This window comes from Haemaphysalis longicornis, unplaced genomic scaffold (assembly GCF_048455015.1).
Source record: "Haemaphysalis longicornis isolate Haplotype H1 unplaced genomic scaffold, Haemaphysalis longicornis Haplotype H1 scaffold_23, whole genome shotgun sequence".
Lineage (NCBI taxonomy): Eukaryota > Metazoa > Arthropoda > Arachnida > Ixodida > Ixodidae > Haemaphysalis > Haemaphysalis longicornis.
This window is the reverse complement of record NW_027526306.1, coordinates 624,116-631,365: the sequence shown is the minus strand read 5'-3', so window position 1 is coordinate 631,365 and position 7,250 is coordinate 624,116.

Here is a 7,250-nt window from a genome sequence, read left to right as displayed (position 1 = left end):
TTCGTATCTCGTCTTGGTAATCTCTTTTATTGTATTCAAACTGTTTTGTGTCTAATTTTAAAACGACGTTTTTATTCTTTTTTTCTAATGGATAACTTCCGTAAGGCACAGAATAATTACCGACGGCGAAACCACCATCCGGGCATTTGTGCAAAAAGGGGTCTTAGGGTACTTGCCACACAACTATAGCAAGCATTTCCGCTGTCAAATTTCATTTGACTTTTTGGTAAAAGGCCAATCACAACCAGTAAAATACGTGCCTAGGTAACATGGCGACGTATTGATAAGCGTGTAACGCACTTATGCGGAGGTAAAGTATTGATCAGGGTTTTTATAAACTGCCTGAGTGTTTTATCTAACACTTTTACTCGCACAGAGAACAATGCCGAAACTAAACGGGGGTTTGAGACCAGACCCGCAGCTCAATCAACTGTAATAAAAATGTGTCGGGGGGTACCTCATGGACACCATCTTCCATTCAGGTACCCACGATTTCTATGAATACATGGTGTTCTGATTCCCACTGATCACAGCATCATACAAGATTTCGATTAGGCTCATCCTGAAGCAACATGAGAAAACAACGCTTACATGAAGCTATAAGATCTAACTATTCAGGCGTTGCCTGCGAGGCTTCATTCGGCGAAAATGCTTGTTCTTTACGCCATGTCAGTTGTCTGTAGAAAATCCGCAATCGACCTGAAAATCCGCAAAATAGGACCTGTGCTGCAATACCTCTATGGCGTTCACTTTTATTTTCGTATAAGAAAGCACAAGTAAATCGCTCGGTCAAGCATCCGGCTTGCTTCGCACAAGCAATGCACACAATACGCCAATGGGTCAAAAAACATACTGTATGTCCAATTGAAGCCATATTTTTCAGCAACGCTTCTGAAAACAAAATTACGTAACTGAGTTTAAAAAAAATTGTGCCGTTCCACTCTGTAAAGAAGGATGGCTGCGAAAGAAAACGCCTTTGTTCATATTTGCGATTGAGCATGCTTCCTAGCCAATTAGCTGAATGAAACTTCAAAGTACCCGAGCTTCAGTCTCGCGGAGAAACATGGAACTGTCTGTTTTACCACCTCGTAGTAGGCATCTGTGAGGTAAGGCTCCATAATCAGATTCTCTGGACTCACGTTCTCGAGGAGGTATTTCAAGGGGGATTATGTGAACTACTCATTGTGCGACAGTTCACCAGCAAGATTATGCCTCGGCGGGATGGTGCTCTCAGTGTGAGTATGCCGGATGGTGGCCCACGTGTGTGGCAGTGGTCTGGACTAGATGCACCAGTACGATTGTCCAGGAGTAGGTTTTCCTCAACTCCGGGTGCAGTTTTTTACAAAAAAACTTTTCCAAGGGGCGCATGTGTGTGGTCAGGTTCCCGGACGTCGACAACGACGAAAACCTCGCGGGTACATACCCACGCAGTACTCGTGTGGGGATTGCCCTTAGTGTGTTTGCGCGAAGAAGAAGAAACGTCAAGCAACACGTGAGCTGACGTGGGCCAATGGGAAGTGGCCCTATGCGAAGAGCTGGGTAGGCCAAGCGAGAACAGGGGAGAACGCAGGGAGGAGTGGACGGTGCCGGTTCGAGGAGCATGACGTCCAAGTTGAAGACCCGAAGCCCGTCGGGTTTTCGGGACCCAATATCGGGAGGGGTCTCCCTGGCACCTTGGAAACATGGAGCCGAGGTGTGACTCGTAACTCGTGGAGGCGCGCAACGTTGGTGTGCTCCGCCTTAATACGACCAGCCGCCTGCTGCCACTCGGCGACCTGCAGGGCCCGGCTGCCTCCTTAGCGCTGCTACAGGGCACCCGATTGTGAGCGGGTGCCTAACAGACCATTGTATACGAGGACAACGGTGCGTCTTTCTCGTCGAAGTTTCGGAACGTGCGACGATGTCATCGTAGCCCCGCGACGCCCTGCGGACAACGCGTCGTCGCCCAAAACAGTTGGTGGGACTTTTCTGTGCACTTTTTTCTAAATTTGGGATTTCTTAAAGTTATGTACCAGTTGGTTAGCTCTAAGTTGTGATTGCCTACCGTGTGCGTGTGTTTGGTTTGAGAATATTTTTTTCCACCGTTGCCAAGCGCACTCGTCTAATTACTGACACTCTGGCAGGTCCCAGTCGCCACAGATTACCGGAAAAGTACTTGCAAGGGAGTTTCCCCTCACTACAGCATCTTACTGTTAGTGTTACACACCAACCCAATCCTCTCAACTTCTCAGAGTACACCGTACAAGTCGCATTTGGCCTTTTGACGTCCACATTTAAACCTCCCGCCAGCGCAATAGACAAGCCATCAGTAAGGGTATAAAACCTATAGCGTTGCTGGCACCCACCCTCCCAACCCGTGCAGGCCGGAAACCGGTATGTGCGTGGGCTTAGAAGTGAAAGAAACCGCCGAAACTGTAGGTAAGAGCCCTTTAGAATGAACATGTAATATTTCCCCCCGTCCGCGTTCCAAGTGGGCAAGTTGCCGTTGATCCGGGAGTAATTCGCAGCTACTCGTCCAGGTGTAAGGACACAACGCTGTCGGCAGCGGCTTCTATTGTTTTCGAGCCTATTCTCGCCTCTGTTCCCGCCGACCCACCTTCGATTCCCGCTCTTCCTCCAAGTGAACGATATGCGTCCGTCCCATAGCGAGTTAAAGCTTGAAGGTCGCGAGCGTTATTCTAGCGGACAAACGTGTGACTGTCCGTTTCCCTCCCCGGTCGTAGGCATCTTACTGTCTGTGTAGCACACCAACCCACACCGAAAGCGCTCGATTACAGAGGACAGCTGACAGGACGCGTCGAGCCGTGAGACTTCCATGAGGTGTTTCAATCTCAAACCAACACTGCGGGCATTATCGGTAGCTGCATGGAGCCTTGCTGTGCGGACACGCCCCACTTTTCTCCACCACTACGCCCCCCCCCCCCCCCCCCCCCCCCCGCAATTCATGCACACATAAACCGGCAACCAGTGATGGGCGCATACTTAGGCGTGAAATACACCGACGAAAATGCCGCTCGGAAAGCCCTTCAAGGTGAATAAGAATTATGGGCTCACGCACGCGTTCCAACCGGGCAAGTGGCTCTTCACTGCTACTCGGTGAGGGGGAATTTGAGGCGGCCACGGTGGCGGCGGCGGCGGCTTTCGGTCATATTTACGTCGATTCGCGCTTCTGTCTGTTCTCCGCAGTCATCCGATAATGGCGCCACCGCCGTCGTCAGCCGATAGCGCAACTTGGGAAAGAGGTGGCGAGGGGAATAACAGTTGTGAGAGAGAGGTCCGGCGTGGCGAGAAGCCCCGGAGCGGCGCCGAGTAAATCGGGTTAAACCGAGTAAATCTGAGTAAATCGAGTAAATGAAAACTTGGGGGTCAGACGTACACTGCTTCGCAGTAAAACGTCGAGTAAATTTCGCACTATGTGACATTAAAAACGCCTACGGTAAGCGAGTGTAACACGAACGTTGAACAAGAGTGTAACACGGACGCCACTAAAGCGTAACAGGATTGGGGGTGATGCCACAGCAGATTTACTCCAGCTTGCGTAGCTTCACAGTGCATGAAAGTCTAGTTTTAGTGCGGGCGTGTGCCGTGGGGCCTTACGTTACGATATCATTACTGTCGCTGCCCATCTTACCTCAGTTATGTGGCGTCGGCAAGAGACGTAGCTTAACGTTCCTGCTGGTGAGGTCGGTTGTTTTTGAGGCACTTCAAGGTTACGGCAATGGCCAGACGTTGATTTCGAAGGCATGCATGTAGGGGCCAACGTGATCAGGCTGCAGTTGGCGGAAGACACGCCTGCGGAACACGGCCGCAAGCGTTCCTTCTTGTGCGCTTTCCATATTAACGTATCCTCTTCCTCTGAGTTTGTATGTATGTATGTTTCTATGTATTTATGTATGCATGTATGTATGTATGTAGGTATGTATGTATGCATGTATGTATGTAGTGTGTATGTATGTACTATGTATGTATGCATGTATGTATGTATGTGTGTATGTATGTACTATGTATGTATGTATGTATGTGTGTGTGTATGTAGTGTGTGTATGCATGTGTGTATGTATGTATGTATGTATGTATGCATGTATGTATATATGTATTTATGTATGTATGTATGTATGTGTGTATGTATGTATGTGGTCTGCATGTGTGTATGTATGTATGATGTGCATGTGTGTGTAGTATGTATGTATGTATGCATGTATGTATATATGTATTTATGTATGTATGTATGCATGCATGTATGTATGTATGTGTGTATGCAGGTATGTATGTATGTATGTGTGTATGCAGGTATGTATGTATGTATGTGTGTATGTATGTATGGATGTATGTATGTGTGTATGTGTATGTATGTGTGTATGTATTTATGTATGTATGTGTGTATGCAGGTATGTATGTATGTATGTGTGTATGTATGTATGGATGTATGTATGTGTGTATGTGTATGTATGTGTGTATGTATTTATGTATGTATGTATGTATGTGTGTATGTATGTATGTGTGTATGTATGTGGTCTGCATGTGTGTATGTATGTATGATGTGCATGTGTGTGTAGTATGTATGTATGTATGCATGTATGTATATATGTATTTATGTATGTATGTATGCATGCATGTATGTATGTATGTGTGTATGCAGGTATGTATGTATGTATGTGTGTATGCAGGTATGTATGTATGTATGTGTGTATGTATGTATGGATGTATGTATGTGTGTATGTGTATGTATGTGTGTATGTATGTATGTATGTATGTATGTATGTATGTATGTATGTATGTATGTATGTATGTGTATGTATGCATGCATGTATGTATGTATGTGTGTATGTATGTATGTGTGTATGCAGGTATGTATGTATGTATGTGTGTATGTATGTATGTATGTGTGTATGCAGGTATGTATGTATGTGTGTATGTATGTATGTATGTATGTATGTATGTATGTATGTATGGATGGATGTATGTGTGTATGCATGCATGTATGTATGTATGTGTATGTATGTATGTGTGTCTGTATGTATGTATGTATGTATGTATATATGTATGTATGTATGTATGTACGTATGTATGTATGTATGTGTGTATGCATGTGTACGTATGTATGTATGTATGTATGTGTATATGTATTTTAATGGCACAATAGAATATAGACCAAATAGCGCCATGTCAGAATGAGGGGTCTTTCAGTCAGTAAAACACAATCTGAAAGGACGTGAGGAGGCTAGCAAATAAATCATTAGTATGGGGGTACAAAAAGCCCTGCCAACAACGTTATCAAGAAATGTAAAGACCTTGGCGTATACCAGCTTGGAATTGCGCGCGGTCGGTAATAAGTTTACAAAGCCAATATCTGAACGTAAGTTAAAAGGCGATTGGTGGAAACATAGGTTCATCTGCAAAAAATATCGAAGGGTGTAGGGGTATCGCATATCTATAAATCTCGGGAAAGTGACGGTGTCTAACGGTCTCAAATCCTTAACAGTCAATTTCCTGCAGTAGGCGGCCGTGTATTAACCACAGACAGGAATTCTATAATGTATATTACTTCCCTGTGAACTAACCATATCGGAGAAATGCATGAAACCAGGCGTAATAAGAGAGTCCTCTTAGAGGTCAGCTTCAGCATATTTTTTTTTTAGGTACCTACATTACATTCGGAGCCACACTACCTATTGCACTAGCTCTGGAGACAAAAATTCTTTTTTACGTGGCTTTGTCTATGTACGCATGTTTGATCTAGCCTTATATAACTTCTCTCTAAAAAAATTCCCCGCATTTCCCCGAGGGGAAGAATGTGAAAGTGCGAATGCACGAGTTGAATTTGCGCGGTTTGGTAATGTTCGCGAAAGAGAGATCACACACACACACACACAACTACAAAGAAAGAAAGATGCATTTATTCACAGACACCTATTTGTGTTGTCGTTGTACTTGATTGCTAGAGTGGATCTCAGCTTTGAAATTTCGTGTCAGTACTCCTTTAAGCGTGTGCATTAGCCCTTCTCACGCACGAGTCCTGGCCAATCCCCCACGTGGGTATGTGCCATGTCAGCGGCCAGGCAGCGCGCGCCCATCTCCCCCCGTTGCTAGGGAAGACGAGGAGCGCGCGCACCCGCAGCTGTTGCTATGCGGACTACGGCGGCGGACGATTCAGGCTCGCTTAAGAAGTGCATTCGCACTTAAAAGCTGCTGTGGCATCTACGCTTATCCCTTACGATTTATGACGCCCTAGCGTTACTTAGACACCGAAGGAGCTGTTCTGAACGGAGTTGCAGCATTTACAATTTCTGCATTCGCAGTATTCAACAACAACAAAGACGGCAAGGCTAACCTCAATGGCTTAAAATCACCGTCGCGCAGAGAAAGCAGACACCTGAAACCGTTGTGTGGCTTAAAGGAGCCATGAAGACGAAATACAATTTGGATTTATTAGAAAGACTGCTTAGTCCCGATAACAATGATACCAGTATCATCGCAGTCTTCGAACAAATAACGGAGATAATAAACAAAGCGCGTGAAGCAGTAGCGACCCCCTAGCCAATTTCCAACAACTTTTCTATGACGTCTAGGAACCTTGTTTGTGCGATTGGCGACCGCCTAACTCGACTGTCGCGACGACACATGACAGGACGTCTGTAATGGTGCCTCTAGTTCCATTTGACTGCATCACTTGAATGCTAACGTGCAGTTAATGCACTGAAAATTATGTTTTATTGTTGGCCGTATGACGTCATTCTTGCTCATAACACGTCACTGTGGCGCAAAATTTGAAAGTTTTTAAACAATACTTGCTTTTTTTCGTTAAAAAAACATCTTTTGTGGCTGTAAGGGAGCTGAGTGAGATACTCAATCCGAGTTCTTTCGAATTAAACGAAGTTGTATTTTCTCTTCATGGCTCCTTTAAAGGGACCCTGAAGGCGAAGCCAAAGTTGGTATAAATAGATAGAGTGGCATCGCAGGAAGCGAATATATCATTCTGTGCGGCAGTACCGTGAAAATAATAGCGTAAATAATCAAAACATGAAGCTCTTATCGCCCAGCAGTGATCATGTAAACGGCGACTGAGCGGATGCGCCAAGAGTCTCGTGAGGAACAACAGAACGAGAACTGCGCGCACAAGCTCTCCAAGATACACATAAAGCCTTTCTTTGCATCTTAACTTTCGTAATACAAAAGAAGTATAAATGTACAGGTATAATTCAACCAGTCCCGGCATTAGCAAGCTGCCAAGCAGCGGCGCCGGCGGCGCT